At 50.6% G+C, this 19,600-nt stretch overlaps 1 protein-coding gene across 6 annotated transcripts in view; it reads left to right on the forward strand.

Moving 5' to 3' along the window:
• The window catches only part of BICD1 (BICD cargo adaptor 1), a 226,894-nt gene that overhangs the window by 132,485 nt on the left and 74,809 nt on the right, over window positions 1-19,600 (forward strand). The gene's annotated exons all lie outside the window — the stretch shown is intronic.

Consider the following 19,600-nt stretch of genomic DNA (forward strand, 5'->3'; position numbering starts at 1 on the left):
TATATCATTATATTCTAAAATACCTGTTTCTGTAGATTATTATGTAAACGCCATCTGTGGCAAAATGCAGTTTTCTTTGTTTGTATCATGTATAAAAAGGCACACCATGATCTAGCGAGGGCCTCTCCACCGCCAGACTTCCTAACGAATCTCTGCCCGTCTGAATTCCTGTTTTGTGCCTGCATGCTTCAAATTCCCTGATCATCTGTGCCTGTTCTGCCGTGTATCTCCTAAATAAACTTCGACCTCAGCTCGATAAGAGGATCGTCTGCATTTTTGTCAGGCTCTTCCAGCTCTCAGTAAGGCTAGCTTCAGACTAGCGCATTTTACATGCAGCACACGGCGCCACTAAGCCCCGCCCCCTGCCCGCCCCGTCCGGTCATTTCCTCCTACTATCGCACACGGCTGCATGCGATCTGCGCACCCTATCTTTAGCATAGGGTGCGCTGGCCGTGCGCTAGTAGGATTTTTGCATGCGCTGCGCACTTTTGAAGGTGCGCCGGTGTGCGCCGAATGCACCATGTTGCATTTTGGCGCGCTCGGCACACCTTCAAAAGTGCGCAGCGCACGCAAAAATCCTACTAGCGCTCGGCCAGCGCACCCTATGCTAAAGATAGGGTGCGCAGATCGCATGCAGCCGTGTGCGATAGTAGGATGAAATGACCGGACGGGGAGGGCAGGCGGCAGGGCTTAGCGGCGCCGTGCGCTGCATGTAAAATGCGCTAGTCTGAAGCTAGCCTAAGACTTTTTCTTACATCCTCCAGGTCAGGGACTCAGCAAACTCCCAGGTAGAGTGAAGTACACCTTTCCAGCACCCCTCCAACATGTGCCTTTCCTGAACATCTCCTCACTAGAACTTAAACTGAAGTACTTGTAGTTGTGGATTAAACTCAAGTTCCTCCTTCTTGATGTTACTTAGAACTCTACTCGTACAGCAGACAGCTGTAGCCTGTGACTCGCCCCCAGAGGCCGTGGGGTACTCGGTACCGGACCCGTTGATTTCAATGGGAGATGTCACAGCGGCAGTGACCCGGTCCGTGGCCTCAGGCGGTCAATGTAAAAGGGGTAGAGTGATGCAGATAAATTTGTTATGATGATTCGTGACGCTACCTGTGGTTTCTGGTCACTTTGACCAGCGCTGCAGTGTTGCTTCTCTGGGACAGATGTTGTGGTGCAGCAATGATGTTGAAGCTCCCCACAGGTGGAGCTGTAGTCCCAGGGCAGTGTAGATGAGGTTGGTAAATGGGGAGATAGTGTGAAGGAATTGATGTAGCAGAGCCGCGTGCAAGTCGCTGGAATAAGTGGAGGACACAAGGGCATGTAGTTCCAAGGCTTTACTCACAGTCTGGTGCACACAGATGCCCGCTTCGGTGCCGTGTCCTCCAGGTCAGGGGCTCAGCCAACTCCCAGGCAAGGTAAAGTACACCTTTCCAGCATTCCTCCAACCTGTGCCTTCTCTGAACATCTCCTCAGTAGCGCCTAATCTGAAGTACTTGTAGTTGCGTATTAAACTCAAGTTCCTCCTTCTTGATGTTACTTAGAACTCTAATTGTACGGCAGACAGCTGTAGCCTGCTTCGGGGACTCCTTGCTATCAGGTTCACCCACGTTGCTTTTGTGCCCCCAAGTATTAGATGGGAATAAAGTTGTGACGACTTCTATTCCTCCAGTTTCTGCTGCAGGAACATCAGTATCCATACAACCTCAGAAACCGGACTCCGGCCATGCGTTTCAAGCTTGAGGAAGGGCTCTGCTCTGACCCTAGTCCTTAGTTCTCTTCTCCTTACGTTCCGTACTAAACTATCTTCCTACTGAAGAATCAGGCTTTCTATGGCTCTTTCCTGGGCCAGCAGCTCCAGGTCACAGGAGTCTGCTGCAGCACTTCCTTCACTCCATCCCTCTCAGGGGATCTTCTCTCACCAACTGACCTTTTCGTAATATTCTCCCACTCTCATGTGCAGTCTAAACTCCACCCACCTCCCAGCACTCTTCGTGTTCCAAGCAGGGAGTCACAAAAGTTGCTCTACTACACTACTGGTGTGCGTGTGGGATGTAAGTGTTGAAGTGTGGTCTGGTGTCTCCACCTTACCTGGATAGTGGGGTACCACACCTCAGGAGGAGGTGCAGTACCTCTGTGGCGACTGAACCCTCATGGGTGCCACACCTGCTTCGGGGACTTCTTGCTATCATGTCCCAGCTCACCCACCTTGCTGTTGTACCCCCAAGTCTTAGATGGGAATAAAGTGGTGATGACTTCTATTCCTCCAGTTTCTGTTGCAGGAACATCAGTATCCATACAAAATCGGAGACCGGACTCCGGACCATGCGCTCCAACCTAATGGATGGGCTCTGCTCTGACCCTAGTTCTTAGTTCTCTTCTCACGTTCCGTACTAATCTCTCTTCCTTCTTAAGAATTAGGCTTTCTCTTGCTCTTTCCTGTGCCAGCAGCTCCAGCTCAAAGTCTGCTGTAGCACTTGTTTTCACTCCATCCCTCTCCAAGGATCTTCTTTCACTAACTGATCCTTTCCTAACATTCTCCCGCTCTCTTGTGCAATCTAAGCTCCACCCACTTCCCAGCACTCTTCGTGTTCCAAGCAGGGAGCCACGAAGGGTTCTCTGCTACACTAAGGTGTCTGTGCTGGGTGCAGGTGTTGGAGTGTGGTCAGGCATCTCCACCTTACCTGGATAGTGGGGTACACCACCTCAGGAGGAGGTGTAGTACCTCTGTGGCGGCTGAACCCTCAGGGGCACCACATACCCCCCATTAAACACAGCATGTCCGCGGGCTGCAAGTGAAACAAAGGTTGTTACATAAGGAACATACAAAATTTTTATTTTAACAGGTAAACAATTTTTAAACTAAACTTCCCAATATGGGAGGCACTGACTCTTGAACGATGCAGAACAAGTTTACAGACTACCTATAATTTAACATTTTACCTATTTTGAAGTGCTATCGGAAGTAACCTGTTATGATTGAGTCACCGTAGGAGGCAAAAATAGTAATGCTAGCTAAGTCCAGAAAACCAGAGAAGTTGGCAGCTATCGGATTGCAGACCCCTGAACCTATCAACACAACTAGCAGTAGCCGTGGGGGGCTCCTACGATGCCCTAGGCCCCTCGATCACAGCCGGAGGACTACATAGCCTAAAGACAGAAAGGGAAATCTAAACTGCCCCAGAGCAGACCCCAAAGTAAAAGGCAGCCCCCCACATATAATGATGGTGAAGCAAGAAGAAAGAACAAAACACAGACAGAAAGATAGACTGAGCAAACATGGGGCCCACGCTAGCTTAGATAGGAAAGGACAGGAAGGCTGCTGTCTGCAATCCGTGAAAAACCCTATGAAAATAAGAGCCAACAAACTGACAGTAAAAAAGGCCCTGAAGACGCTAGGCTTCAAAAAAGCTATGTCAGTACTCAGGAATATTCTGAAGACAGAGCAACAGGCAAAAGGAGATTCAGCTAACCCCAGCAGGGAATGGCAGAATCCAGAAAAGCAAGGAAAACAAAACACTAATGCAAAAAGGCAAAGCAGAAATCTTAGCTTTAGATGAGCAGGAATCAGACTGGTTTTCTAGAAGTCCACAGAGAAATCACCCGCAGGCCAGAAGGGTGCCGGCAGCCTTATATCCAGTCATTAACTCCACTCAGCCAGTCATCATCATCAGCACCAGGTGTTTGACAATCAGGCTCACTACCTTTCTTCACCAGAAGAGGGAGTTCCTCGGGCCTCAGTAGTGAAGGGGAAAATGAACTCACAACAGTACCTCCCCCTTGAGGAGGGGTCACCGAACCCTCAACCACGCCACCAGGGCGATCAGGGTGAGCCCGATGAAAGGCACGCACCAATCTTTTGGCATGAATATCAGAGGCAGAGACCCAGGAATTATCCTCCTGACCATAACCCTTCCACTTAACCAAATACTGGAGTCTCCGTCTAACCAGACGGGAATCCAGTACTTTCTCTACCTCATATTCCATGTTACCTTCAACCAATACAGGGTCTGGAGGTGCAACCCCCGGAACAACAGGTTCAACAAACCTCTTCAACAAAGATTTATGGGACACATTATGGATTTTAAATGTGACAGGAAGAGCCAAACGAAAAGAGACCAGATTAATAATCTCCAAAATCTTGTAAGGTCCAATAAATCTAGGCTTAAACTTAGGAGAAGCCACCTTCATAGCAATATTTTTTGATGATAACCACACCATATCACCAACCTTAAATTGGGGACCAATGGTCCTATGTCGGTTGGAAAACCGCTGGGCCTTTTCCTGGGAGAGAGATAACTTATCCACCACTTGGTCCCAGATCTGGTGCATTCTCTCCACCACAGTGTCAACCCCTGGGCAGGCAGAGGGCTCCACCTGCCCTGAAGAAAATCGAGGATGAAACCCAAAGTTACAAAAAAAAGGAGACATCAAAGTGGCAGAACTAGCTCTATTATTTAAAGCAAATTCGGCCAAGGGCAAAAATGAAACCCAATCATCCTGATCAGCCGAAATAAAACATCTCAAATATGACTCCAAGGTCTGGTTTGTTCTCTCTGTCTGCCCATTGGTCTGAGGGTGAAAAGCAGAGGAGAAGGACAACTGAATTCCCAGCTTGGAACAGAAAGTTCTCCAAAATCTAGACACAAACTGGACTCCTCTGTCAGATACAATGTTCTCAGGAATCCCGTGCAAGCGAACCACCTGTTGTAAAAACAGGGGCACCAATTCAGAGGAAGACGGCAACTTAGGGAGTGGTACAAGATGAACCATCTTAGAGAACCTATAACAAATCACCCAAATAACAGTCATCCTTTGAGAGACAGGCATATCAGAGATGAAATCCATTGAAATATGGGTCCATGGCCTCTTGGGGACAGGCAAAGGCTTCAACAACCCACTAGAGCGAGAACACGATTTAGACCGCGAGCACGTCCCACAGGACTGCACAAAATTCCTGACATCACAAGACAAGGAGGGCCACCAAAAAGACCGACTCACCAGATCTCTAGTACCAAAAATACCTGGATGACCAGCCAAAGCAGAGCAATGAACTTCAGACATCACTCTCTTCTTCCACTGGTCAGGAACATACAACTTTCCACTGGGACAACTCTCAAGTTTGTCCTCCTGCAACTCTTCCAGAGCACGTCTCAAATCGGGCGAGATGGCAGAAAGAACTACCCCTTCGCCTAAGATGGTAGCAGGCTTGGTCACCACAGGAGAATCAGCAAAGAAGCTCCTAGAGAGGGTGTCAGCCTTGACATTCTTAGTTCCAGGAAGAAAAGAAACCACAAAATCAAAACGTGTAAAAAACAAGGCCCACCTAGCCTGTCTAGGGTTCAAGCGCTTAGCCGACTCTAGGTAAATCAAATTCTTGTGGTCAGTGAGGACCACGACTTGATGCTTAGCTCCCTCCATCCAATGTCTCCACTCCTCAAATGCCCATTTCATGGCTAACAGTTCCCGATTCCCCACATCATAGTTACGTTCAGATGGAGAGAACTTTTGGGAAAAGAAAGCACAGGGATTCATTTTAGATGTTACAGGATCCTTTTGGGACAAAACAGCTCCTGCACCAATCTCAGAAGCATCCACCTCTACCTGGAATGGAAGTGAGACATCAGGTTGCCGCAAAACCGGGGCGGAGGTGAATCTTCGCTTCAACTCCTGAAAGGAAGAAACAGCCTCCGGAGACCAATTTAACACATCAGCACCCTTCTTAGTCAAATCAGTCAATGGCTTGGCAATACTAGAAAATTTTGCTATAAATTTCCGATAAAAATTAGCAAAACCCAAAAACTTCTGGAGGGCCTTCAAAGAAGTGGGCTGAACCCAATCGTAAATGGCCTGTACCTTGGCCGGGTCCATTTCAATAGTTGACGGGGACAAAATAAATCCCAAAAAAGAAATCCTCTCTACTCCAAAAAGGCATTTAGATCCTTTGACATACAGGGAATTCTCCCTCAAGATCCGGAACACAGTCCGAATATGTTCCACATGAGAATCCCAATCCTTGGAGAAGATCAAAATATCATCCAGATAGATAATCAAAAATTTAGACCGATCCCCAAAAAATACATCAGGTGTAGGAATCTTTCGTTCAGCAGCATGTGAATGAGCAAGGTAGGCGGAAATTCCTCGCACTTCTGCAGCGAGCTGCTCCACACGATCAGACAATTGCTTTATCTCCATTGAGAGAAAAAAAAGAAATTCCCCCTACGGCCTCAGAGATATAGAGGAAAAAATATACACACTTTTTTTTTTTTTTTTTACAATTCTTTCCTGCTATTGAGTACCCTAGAATCTGCGGTATGGCGGGTGATTCGGTTATGATTGAGTCACCGTAGGAGGCAAAAATAGTAATGCTAGCTAAGTCCAGAAAACCAGAGAAGTTGGCAGCTATCGGATTGCAGACCCCTGAACCTATCAACATAACTAGCAGTAGCCGTGGGGGGCTCCTACGATGCCCTAGGCCCCTCGATCACAGCCGGAGGACTACATAGCCTAAAGACAGAAAGGGAAATCTAAACTGCCCCAGAGCAGACCCCAAAGTAAAAGGCAGCCTCCCACATATAATGATGGTGAAGCAAGAAGAAAGAACAAAACACAGACAGAAAGATAGACTGAGCAAACATGGGGCCCACGCTAGCTTAGATAGGAAAGGACAGGAAGGCTGCTGTCTGCAATCCATGAAAAACCCTATGAAAATAAGAGCCAACAAACTGACAGTAAAAAAGGCCCTGAAGACGCTAGGCTTCAAAAAAGCTATGTCAGTACTCAGGAATATTCTGAAGACAGAGCAACAGGCAAAAGGAGATTCAGCTAACCCCAGCAGGGAATGGCAGAATCCAGAAAAGCAAGGAAAACAAAACACCAATGCAAAAAGGCAAAGCAGAAATCTTAGCTTTAGATGAGCAGGAATCAGACTGGTTTCCTAGAAGTCCACAGAGAAATCACCCGCAGGCCAGAAGGGTGTCGGCAGCCTTATATCCAGTCATTAACGCCAGTCAGCCAGTCATCATCATCAGCCCCAGGTGTTTGACAATCAGGCTCACTACCTTTCTTCACCAGAAGAGGGAGTTCCTCGGGCCTCAGTAGTGAAGGGGAAAATGAACTCACAACAGTAACCATTACCAAGAAGTTCACTGCCAAGTCAGGGCCTACTATCCTTGCTTCAACATATTTTTCACATTCTGCTGTTACTTCTACTCTTCTAGACCCATAGGTGACAACTGCTGACTCCTGGTTCGTCACCCGGTTCAAATCTTTATTCACAACCTTCACATTTTTATTAAAACATTGCTGCCAACTAAATTCTATAGAAAATATGTTCTAATGCTATAACTACACTCTACTGCTATCAACATTTTTATTAAAGACTACTACTGCAACCTATTCTTGTAGAAAATGAATGCTTTCACTATAAAAGACTAACATAAATTATTAAGACATTAAGTTCAATCATTCTTGGGTGATATACTGGTCCAGCCAGGGTGTCTCGCAGAGTCCTTTTCTGCTTGTGGAGGACTCTCCCCAAACCTCCCACGGTGGTCCTTGGTGGGCTGCAGGACTTACTGGTCTTCACTTCCATACCCAGTTTTCAGCCACACCCGCGAGTCTTTGTTCAGGTCTGAGGTAGTTCTTTGTTGTAAAAGGTTTATGTAAAACCAAGAAGGGGCACCTTAAGAGGCGCAACTATTACAATAAAGTTTTGGATCACTCCAAGTTCATGATCTCAGAAGTTTTTGTTAAATTTTAATAAAACTGGTGCCAAACGGAGGCAAAACTGCAGAAAACAAACAATGAGGGCACAACGATGCCCATACCCTCCTGGGTAACAGTTCAGTTAGTTAAAGCACTGGGGTGGTGGAAGCATGTTTCTTCTTTTGCTTCCAGGGGAGATTGTCAGGGTGTCCACCTCCTGGCGGATTGACAAACTGAAGATACTCCTCCTGGTGAACTCCTCCTGGTGGAACTTGACTGATTGCTGCCTGTGGTGGTACAATTGCAGCTTGTTGGCGGGGTGCAGCTGGTGTCACTGCTGCTATGGACATGGAGGCTGCAGTGGTGATTTTCGGGGAGGCTGATGTTACGGGTGCCCCTTGGTGTTTGTATATGGATGCCAGCTTTGCAGGAATCTGACACATTTTTCGCAGGGGAAACCCATGGTGCATGATCGGAGTTAAGGAATAGACTGCTGGCACTGCACATGGGCTCACTGTAAGCTCCTCGACTACTGGGGCAGGGTAGGCGGCAGTACCTGTTGGTGATGTCATTCCAGTATCAGCAGTCTCCTCCATTTCCTCTTCCAGGAGCGCCGGGTCCGCTACCCATGACCGGTTGGAGCCTCTATCTTCCTGGAAGGGGGATCCTCCTGCTTCCACCCCGCGCCCAGCAGGCATCCTCTCACCGTTTGTGTTCTTCGGGCCACCCATGTTGTCACGCCCTTCTTCACCGCGCCGGTGGCCATTTTGAGAGTCCATTCTACAGTCTATAATTTTGGTTCTTTTGCACATTTTCAGGAATTTTAAGTCCAATAAATCTTCGACACACAGGGCCCGGTGATACTGGGCTTCGGCATCTTGTTTGTGACGCCAAAAATTGACTCGCCCCAGAGGCCGTGGGGTACTCGGTGCCGGGCCCGTTGATTTCAATGGGAGATGTCACAGTGGCAGTGACCCGGTCCGTGGCCTCAGGCAGCCAATGTAAAAGGGGGTAGAATGATGGGGATAAAGTTCTTGAGATGATTCGTTACACCACCTGTGGTGCTCGGCAATGAAGGGGTCAAGCTGATGCTGCAGTGCATATCCTCTGGGACAGATGGTATAAGGCAGCAAGATGTAATAGCTCCCCACAGGTAGAGCTGTAGTCCCAGGGCAGTAGTAATAGGTGTAGTGTTTGGCACAGAGATGTAGCAGTGCTGAGTGGGTTGACGTAGAAAGAAAGCAGCAGACACAGGCAAATGCAGTCCCAAGCTTTACTCACTTCTCTGATGCTCACAGATGGCCACTTCAGTGCCGTGTCCTCCAGGTCAGGAACCCAGCCAACTCCCAGGTAGAGTGAAGTACACCTTTCCAGCACCCCTCCAACATGTGCCTTTCCAGAGCGTCTCCTCACTAGCGCTTAAACTGAAGTACTTGTAGTTGTGGATTAAACTCAAGTTCCTCCTTCTTGATGTTACTTAGAACTCTACTCGTACGGCAGACAGCTGTAGCCTGCTTCAGCGACTTCTTGCTATCATGTCCCGGCTCACCCGCGTTGCTGTTGTGCCTCCAAGTCTTAGATGGGAATAAAGTGGTGACGACTTCTATTCCTTCGGTTTCTGTTGCAGGAACATCAGTATCCATACAACCTCGGAGACCGGACTCCGGACCATGCGCTCCAACTTAAGGAAGGGCTCTGCTCTGACCCTAGTCCTTAGTTCTCTTCTCCTCATGTTCTGTACTAATCTCTCTTCCTTCTGAAGAATCAGGCTTTCTCTTGCTCTTTCCCGTGCCAGCAGCTCCAGCTCACAGGAGTCTGCTGCAGCACTTGCTTTCACTCCATCCCTCTCCGGGGATCTTCTTTCACTAACTGACCCTTTCCTAACATTCTCCCGCTCTCTTGTGCAATCTAAGCTCCACCCACTTCCCAGCACTCTTCGTGTTCCAAGCAGGGAGCCACGAAGGGCTCTCTGCTACACTAAGGTGTCTGTGCAGGGTGCAGGTGTTGGAGTGTGGTCTGGCGTCTCCACCTTACCTTGATAGTGGGGTACCCCACCTCAGGAGGAGGAGTAGTACCTCTGTGGTGGCTGAACCCTCAGGGGCGCCACACTTTTACAGTGCCCACAAAACAGTATGATGCTCCCACAGTACCCACAACACAGTATGATGCTCTCACAGTGCCCACAACACAGTATAATGCTCTCACAGTGCCCACAAAACAGTATGATGCTCTCACACTGCCCACAACACAGTATGATGCTCTCACAGTACCCATAACACAGCATAATGCTCTCACAGTGCCCACAACACAGTATGATGCTCCCACAGTACCCACAACAGAGTATAATGCTCTCACAGTGCCCACAACACAGTATGATGTTCTCAGTGCCCCCACACAGTATGATGCTCTCACAGTGCCCACAACACAGTATGATGCTCTCACAGTACCCATAACACAGCATAATGCTCTCACAGTGCCCACAACACAGTATGATGCTCCCACAGTACCCACAACAGAGTATAATGCTCTCACAGTGCCCACAACACAGTATAATGCCCTCACAGTGCCCACAACACAGTATAATGAGTATAATGCCCTCACAGTGCCCACAACACAGTATGATGCTCTCACAGTGCCCACAACACTGTATAATGCTCTCACAGTGCCCACAACACAGTATGATGCTCTCACGGTGCCCACAACACCGTATAATGCTCTCACAGTGCCCACAACACAGTATGATGCTCTCACAGTGCCCATATCACAATATGATGCTCTCACAGTGCCCACAACACAGTATGATGCTCTCACAGTGCCGACAACACAGTATGATGCTCTCACAGTTCCCATATCACTGTATGATGCTCCCACAGTGCCCACAACACAGTATGATGCTCTCACAGTGCCCACAAGACAGTATAATGTTCTAACAGTGCCCACAACACAGTATGATGCTCTATGGCCACTACCCCCAAAGTGCCCGTTTGCCCACAAAGATGCCTCCTACACTTTGTGTTGTCAACACTGTGGTTCCAGCACTGATGCTCCCACAGTGCCCCCACACAGTATGATGCTGTGGTGTTTGCAGGTACGCAGGATGCAGTGATGAGTCGCGAGACAATTAGGTGCTTTCTATAATAACGTTTTATAAGACTAGGGGGAACTTTCCTCAGGTCTTATCACCAAAGGGGTAACACGGGTTGCCCTCGCAGGGGTTCTATACAAGCACGCACAAACGGGTAGAACACGACTACTTCCGGCAACAGTTGGTCACTATAGGGCCGCGGTATGGCCCACTATGGGTCCTTAATTATAAAGTCAACTTAGCCGTCCAGGCGTCCCTCGGCGTTCGGGTTGGTGGTCTTTCGGCGTAGTAGTTGCTGGGCCCAGTTGCTGAGGCAATGACGAAGTCTTCGCGCACTCCGGCGCGCTGATGACACTGGAGCCCGACAGGCTCCGGCGGAGTCCTTGGACGGTTGGGTCGCAGCCCCTGGCCTGGGGAAAGCGCCAGCGAAGTGTGGTGGCGAATGACAGGCCACCTGCACAGCTAACGGCTGTGACGGGGAGTCCGCTGTCAGCAGAGGCCTGGCCCCTGCTGCAGACCGGAGCGGGACAGTGGTGGCCACCGGCGGTACTGTACTTGCTGCGGCCACTGGTGAGAACAGGGCAGCTGCAGGTGGCGGGGAACAGGCCGCAGCCGCGGGCTGGAATGAGACGGGAGCGGCCGCGGGTAGGTCGCAGTCGCGGGCTGAGGGGAGGCGGCAGCAGCCGCGGGTCAAACTGGGTCCGCAGTGGCCGCGGGCTGGAGCGGGGCAGCAAATCCCGGATAATCGCCTCGGTACCGTCCTTCTGGAGTCCTCGGTGAGCGTCCTCCCTGGCACTGGTGAGTCGCTCTCACTTTCAGCCACTCCCACCGTCTCCGGCTGTCTCTGTGTCGGTCTGCTGACTCATCGTCCCGGGAATTCCCCGCCTCCTTTATACTGGTGCCTCCCCCAGACCATCTGTCTGTCACAACCGTCCGTCCCCGAATTCTGCCCCCCAGGGACAGTTTCCCCTGGAACACAGATGACGGCTCCCTTGTTTCTGGCCCGGACATTCGACGGGGGCCGTTCCTCCCACATTCCCCCGCCCTGTATGCTCGCCAGTCCTTGGGCGAGGGTTTTTGTAGATTCGGGTTAGTTTTTTGGGACGACAGTCCTTGTCGCCATAAGAACTGGTCCTGTTTGTAACGTTCAGGGGGTTTGCCATCTGTTGACCTCTTGGAGCGTCGAAGCTCGGGTGAAGTGGAGTCTTCTGGGGTGGTGGAGGGTGGTCGAATAGTTGGTTCTGGTGGGATGCCCGGGTCTACTGTAGTGCCACTACTAGGGCGACCCGCAGATGCGACGGGGAAGTCCTCTTCGTCATCCAGGTCCTAGACCGGGGGCAGGGGGTCGGGGACCTGGAGGGTCGGTTCGAGCCACGGGGGTCAGTAGATGTACAGGGTCGTAACATGTTACGGTGCACAACCCAAGTGAGAGGCGCGTTGTTTCCATCGCATTGTATTTCGTACACAGGCCTGTCGGGGCTTATTTGGCACAACACTCGGTACGGGTTCACTTCCCACCGTGGTTCTAACTTGTTTTGGGGGCGTTGATCAAGCACGAGTACCCGATCCCCAGTCTGAAAGTCAATGGGTGGGGGCAGTGCTCCCCCCTGGTGTTCTAGATCCTGGAGCTTTGTATGGACGATACGGTGGAGGGTCTGCAGCCGGTGCCGGTGGTTTCGGACTCACGAGGATACCTCGGTCCAGGGTTGGGGTTCTTCCAGGTTCAATTCCACCTCCGTAATTCCTTTACCTTCTCGTCCGAACAGCAATGAGTAGGGGGTGTAACCAGTCACTCGATGCACCCGATTGTTATATATCCACACCAGCTCGGGGACATATTCAGGCCAGCGAGTCTTAAGGTCGCTCTCCAGGGTGCGCAGCATTTGGATTAGTGTACGATTGAATCGTTCGCAGGCTCCGTTTCCCTGCGAGTGGTATGGCGTAGTCCGCGATTTATCGATAGCGTAAAGATGGTGTAGCTCTTCCATGACTTTTCCTAGGAAGCACGCCCCTTGGTCCGAATGTATTCATTGTGGACAGCCGTATACTTGAATAAAGTTGTTACAAATCGCTTAGGCGGCCGACTCCGCTGTTTGGTCTCGGGTGGAGGTGACCATGGCAAACTTGGTGAAATGGCCCACCATAACGAGACAATGTTCATACCCCTGATAGGCAGGACCTATGATTAGAAAGTCCACAGTAAGAAGCTCCAGAGGGGCTGATGTTACAATACTTTGCACCGGGGCTCGTTGCGCGGGGGCGGGGGGTTTAGCGAGCTCACACGGGCGGCAGGTTCGACAAACTTCTTCTACAGCAGCCTGCAAGCGTGGGTGGTACACTATCTGCTGCAGCCATTGTCTTTTGAGCACCAAAATGAGCCCCCTTTTCATGGGCTTCCCGGGCCAGTTGGTTGAGATGGGCTCCGGGCACGATCACCTGCCATATCATAGCTGATGTGGTTCGTGACATGGCTTTTCGATATAAAAGTCCCTTTTTGATGGCTAGTTTTTCCCACTGGCGCAACATCAGCAACATATCTTGGGTCAAAGTCTGTCTTTGTGAGCCCGTGGGCAATTTACCGGTGGCCACCCATCGGCGCAGGAGTCTAATTTCTATATCCTCTTGTTGCTGCTGGATCCAGTTGTCACGGGGCTGTTCCAGCATCCCTCCTAGGAGTCCCAGATGAGGCGCTTCTTGCGTATGGACTGTAAGCGCGGCGGTGGTGAGGGCGAACAGTGTCTCGTCTGCCTCTAATTCGTTGTCTTGACTTCTCCCTGGGGTAGTGTGTCGGATTCTGGAGAGCGCGTCGGCGTGCACGTTTTCAGCTCCCCGTTTGTAGATGATCTAATACTTGAATTTGGCCATACGAGCCACCCACCGCTGCTCGAGGGCCCCCAGTTTGGCATTCTCCAAATGGGCTAACGGGTTGTTATCGGTCCGCACTACTACCTCGGAGCCCGCCTGGTACTCTGCGAACCGCTCCGTCATTGCCCACACTACCGCGAGGAGCTCAAGCTTAAAGGAGCTGTAATTGTCCGGGTTGCGTTCTGAGTCGTGCAGCTACTGGCTACCATAGGTGATCACTTTCTCCCAGCCGTCCTGCACCTGTGACAACACAGCTCCTAGTCCCTGAAGGCTCCCGTCGGTATGCAGGATGAACGGTTGCGAGAAATCCGCATATGCCAATACCAGGGCGCCCGAGAGAGCAGCCTTGAGATCTTGAAACGCATCCTCTTGCGGTTGCTGCCACTGGATCTTCCATCTTCCGTCCATTCGCCCCGGCGGGAGCCCCCTTCAGCAGGTCTTGCAGGGCTCGAGCTCGGCGTGCAAAATTCTTCACGAACCGACGGTAATGGCCGGCCAGCCCCAAGAAGGCCCGCACGTCCTTCACCGTCTCGGGGGTAGGCCACCCCTGGATGGCAGCGACCTTTTTCCAGGGATGGTCGGAAGTCCTCTGCCGAGACAGTATACCCCAGGTACTCGATTTGGGTGCGGAACAGGTGGCATTTCTGGGGCTTTACCTTTAACCCGTACTTCTGCAGCCGGCAGAGCACCTGCCCCGACCGCTTCAGGTGGTCCTCGAACGTGTCAGAGTAGATGATAATATTGTCCAGGTATATCAACGTGGCTTCAAAGTTGAGGTCTCCTAGACACCGCTCCATCAACCACTGGAAAGTTCCTGGGGCGTTGGCCAGCCCAAATGGCATCTGATTGAACTCGAACAGTCTCATGGGAAGGATGAATGCTGTCTTGGCCCTGTCTTCCTCCGACATCGGCACCTGTGGCAACGAAGTGTGGTGGCGAATGACAGGCCACCTGCGTAGCTAATGGCTGCGACGAGGAGTCCGCGGTCAGCAGAGGCCCGGCCCCTACTGCGGACCGGAGCGGGACAGTGGTGGCCGCCAGTGGTACTGTGCTTGCCACGGCCACTGGTGAGAACTGGGCGGCTGCAGGTGGCGGGGAACAGGCTGCAGCCGCGGGCTGGAACGAGGTGGCCGCGGGCGCGGGTGGCCGCGGGTACACCGCAGCTGTGGGCTGAGGGGAGGTGGCAGCAGCCGCGGGTCGAACTGGGACCGCAGAGGCCGCTGGCTGGATTGGGGCAGCAAGTCCCGGATAATCGTCTCAGTACCGTCCTTCTGGAGTTCTCGGTGAGCGTCCTCCCTGGCACTGGTGAGTCGCTCTCACTTTCAGCCACTCCCACCGTCTCCGGCTGTCCCTGTGTCGGTCTGCTGACTCATCATCCCGGGAATTCCCCGCCTCCTTTATACTGGTCCCTCCCCCAGCCCATCTGTCTGTCACAACGGTCCGTCCCCGAATTCTGCCCCCCGGGGACTGTTTCCCCCGGAACCCAGATGACGGCTCCCTTGGTTCCAGCCCGGACACTCGACGGGGGCCGTTCCTCCCACAATGCTCTCATAGTGCCCACATCACAGTATGATGCTCCCACAGTGCCTGCACACAGTATAATGCCTCCTCTGTGACCCTACTGCTGGCCACACATGTGCCCCACGTACAATATTATGACCCATAGTGCCCCCTTTTATCCTAGTATGGTGCCCCTACATCCTTCAGACATTGAGGATGGGGGGCTGTGCTGCACACGGCTTTTGTTTCCTTGGATATATGACTGTAGAACTCTACGAAGACAATGGCAGAATTAGGACACAGTGATGAATTTTTGGAGTTGTACAGTCAGGTATTGGGCAATTATTGCTATTTTCGCCTCTATGAGGTCTGAGGTACTGCTATATAGCATAGGATGTACTATGGGTCATATAGAAACAGGGCTGGGGCTACATTTGCGGTGGCCGCTAGATGAAAAAATAGAAGCTTATAATGATTCTAGGGTTTATATACAATGCAGATGTAATTTTTCTCCATTTTTCCTATCTTCTATTCACCCCCCCCAACCATTGTTCTCATTGTGAGTTAGGGGATATGCGACTTCTCCATCACGACTACAATCGCACCTATTGTTCTAAGGACAATGGGTGAAAGTGCTCAGAATTTGGAACCTTTTCGAAAATGTATTGCAATAATTGAACCCCTATGTTGAAGTGTTTCTTCTTTGGTTGTGACAGTAAATGGAGAAAATACAATATTATTAATTTATATTGCTCTTGCCTTTCATAGGGAAATATTGAATACCCAGCAGGACGGTGGCTCCCCCTCTAGACCACTGATAGGTATTACACCGACTCCCTCCTGTAACACTCGGATGATCCTCTCTTTTTTTTTTTTGCTTATTTTCAAATTAATGAGAACTCCTGATACCAATTATTCTCCACAGCTTCAAATTTTGGATGCCAAAATATAGAGACAATTATGACCCCGGTCTATAAATGAGGAGACACCAGGGATACAAAAAGTTTGTATTTTCAGCCTTGGAGTTTCTTAAAACCGCGGGGATGGAAGTTGTTAAACAGAAGCTTTCCTGCATATTCCCAGCTGCTGCAGAACTTCCTGGCATCATCCTATATCGTGTCCCTAACGTATAGGATTAATGTTAACCCTATACCTAGGTGAGCTGAGCGATCAGTTACGTGACAGCTCTCAGTATCACCCAGCTTTACTAAGATACTGACTGGTTTTCAGAAGTGTTCTTCATCTGAAATTTGTAGGCATAAATGCTCCCCTTATATTTAGCTAATCCCCTTTGTACTACAAGTTGGTTTGTATGCAATAAACAAAATCCAAGACACTGGACACGAGCACCATAGATTACACCACACTCTAGAAACGGTCCCAGACTTTATGAGAACCCAACAATTGTCTCTGACTTCATCTAACCACTCACCGGTCCCAGAATTTATCAGGACCCCTACACCAGACCCCATTCACCAGACCCGTGTACCAGTCCTAGACTTCATCTGATCCCTGCACCAGTCCTAGACTTCATCTGACCCCTGCACCAGTCCGGGACTTCATCTGACCCCTGCACCAGTCCTAGACTTCATCTGACCCCTGCACCAGTCCTAGACTTCATCTGACCCCTGCACCAGTCCGTGACTTCATCTGATCCCTGCACCAGTCCTAGACTTCATCTGACCCCTGCACCAGTCTGAGACTTCACCTGACCCCTGCACCAGTCCGGGACTTCATCTGACCCCTACACTAGTGCCAGACTTCACAAGACCACCACACCAGTTCCACACTCCAATAGAATCCCTGCATCTGTCCCAGCCTTCATCAGACACTTACACCAGTCCAAAATTATGTCAGACTCTTGAAACAGTCTAAGGGCCCCGTGACACATAGCGACTCACCAGCGATCCTGACAATGATAGGACCTTGTCAGGATCGCTGGTGTGTCGCTACATGATCGCTGGTGAGCTGCCAAACAGGCAGCTTCACCAGCGATCAGCACCAGCGACGACGAGCGGGCGGCGTCGCTGTGTACCTTAGTTATCAGCGCGCTGGTGCAGGGAGCTGGTAACCAAGGTAAACAGCGGGTTTCTAAGCGCCGTGCGGCACTTAGAAACCCGTTGTTTACCTTGGTTACCAGCTCCCTGCACCAGCGCGTTGGTATCTAAGGTACACAGAGGGTTTCTAAGCGCCGGGCAGCGCTTAGAAACCCGATGTTTACCTTGGATACGAGCTTTTGCTCGCTGATCGTTGCTCTCCCGCCTGCCACACGCAGCGATGCGTGCTGGACAGCGGGAGTCCAACGACCCAAAAATAGTCCAGAGCTTTCAAGAACGATCAGCGATACCCGGGTGGGGAGCGGGTCGCTGATAGATGTCACACACAGCGATCTCGCTGGTGAGAACGCTGTTGCGTCACAAAACTTGTGACTCAGCAGCGATCTCGCTAGCGAGATCGCTGTGTGTGACGGGGGCTTTAGACCCCCTCATTAGATCCTCAAACCAGTCCTAGAGTTTATCTGACACTGACTCACACCAGTCCCACACTTTGTCCAACACTTCACCTTTTCCAGACTTCATCAAATGTTCTAAACAGTATCATTCTTTATCAGACCTTCACACCAGTCTTAGATTTTATCAGACCTTCACACCAGTTCCAGACTTTATCAGATTCAGACCTTCACACCAGTTCCAGAACTCATTAGACCTTCACACCAGTTCCAGAACTCATTAGACCCTCACACCATTCCCAGTTCCAGTTTTAAAATTGATCATCACCAGGATCCCATTCCAGACTGTCAGAACACTTTCAATAGTCTGGGTCGCCCTCACACCCAGGGCTGTGGGGTACTCGGTACCGGGCCGGTGTCAGGGGGATGTGTCAGAGCAGCAGTGACCCGGTCCGTGGCCCTGGGTGCCCAATATCAATGGCGGTGATGTTAATAGTATAGTTTATATGGATAGTTCTTGACGCCACCCGTGGTGTTTGGCAAAGTAAGATGTTTAGCCAACGCTGCATGCAGATCCACTGAGGCTGATGGTGTGGTGCAGCAAAGATGGTGTAGCTCCCCACAGGTGGAGCTGTAGTCCCAGGGCAGTGTAGGTGCAATGGATGAGGAGAGGCGCAGAATGGTATAGATGTTGGTACCCAGATGTAGCAATGCTGAAGGTGTTAGCGGCGAATGAATGGAGGACACCAGGGCTTGCAGTTTCAAAGCTTTACTCACAGTTCGTGGTACCCACTGGTGCCTGCCTCCGTGCCGTGTCCTCCGGGGTAGAGACTCAATCAACCTCCCGGGCAAGTCAGGGTTCTCTTCTCCAACACTCCGCCAACATGTGCCTTTCCTGAACGACTCCTCTATTGCGCCTGTTAGTATGAAGAGCTCCAGTACCGTGGTTACTCTGAAGTTCCTCCTGTCAGATGTTCCTAACAACTCTACTTGTATGACAGACAGCTGTAGCCTGATCAGGGATCTCCTGGATCCCGGCTCTCTATCCGTGTTGCTGTTGTGTCCCAAGTCTTAGATGGGAGTAGTGCATTTACAGCCAACTACTCCACCGGTGTCTGCTGCAGAACCTTAAGTGTCCATACAACCTCGGGGACCGGGCCCCGGCCTTGCGCTAAGAATCTATAGGCAGGGTTCCTCTTCCAACCCACAACTCCTCTCTGTTCTCCTACTCCTTTGTTCCGTGCTGTTCCTTCTCTCTCTTATGGAAGCTTAGGTTGCAGTTCTACGTCTCTCTCCTTCTGTTCCTTTCCTAGGGAGCTCGTTTCACTAAGACCAGTCCTCAGCCTCTCCTGACTGACTGCCTTCCTCCGCCTTGAGCTCCCCTCAGGCTGACCTCTTGTCAGCCTGCTCTCTGACTCAGACTCCCCGTCTGACTGACCAGAACTCCTAAACTTTCCCACTCTTTTATACCTAACTCCACCCACCTCCCAGCACATCTCGTGTTACGAAGCAAGGACCCACGAAAGGTGCTCTGTTACCCTCTAAGCATGAGCCGCAATGTGATCAGTGCTGAACTATCCTGTGTGTGGGGTGCAGGTGTTGGAGTGAGAAAAGGAGTTCCCAACTTACCTAGGCGGTGGGGCACTACACCTTAGGAGAAGGTGCAGTACCTCTGTGGCGACTGAGCCTCAGGGGCGCCACAAGTCCAAGGATTCATCATACCCACACCAGTCCAACAGTAACGGAGGATTATAAACAAGGCTACGTTGGTCTTACTAAGTTCTGATTTGTACAGAACTGTAAGTCCATACCAGCGTTCAGGCCATCAGTGGATGTATTCTTCTCTAGAAACCCGTATGGCAGGACATGTAGACCTATCAGTGCCCAAGCTCTACCATGTTGCACCAGGCCTTACTCTGTCAGTCACCCAAGGGCATCCATGTAGAAAAAAAGTACATATCATTCAGTATAGTTTGTTTTTTTATTATGTTGTTTTT

Source organism: Dendrobates tinctorius, unplaced genomic scaffold (assembly GCF_039654945.1).
Source record: "Dendrobates tinctorius isolate UK_male_01 unplaced genomic scaffold, ASM3965494v1 ptg000020l, whole genome shotgun sequence".
NCBI lineage: Eukaryota > Metazoa > Chordata > Amphibia > Anura > Dendrobatidae > Dendrobates > Dendrobates tinctorius.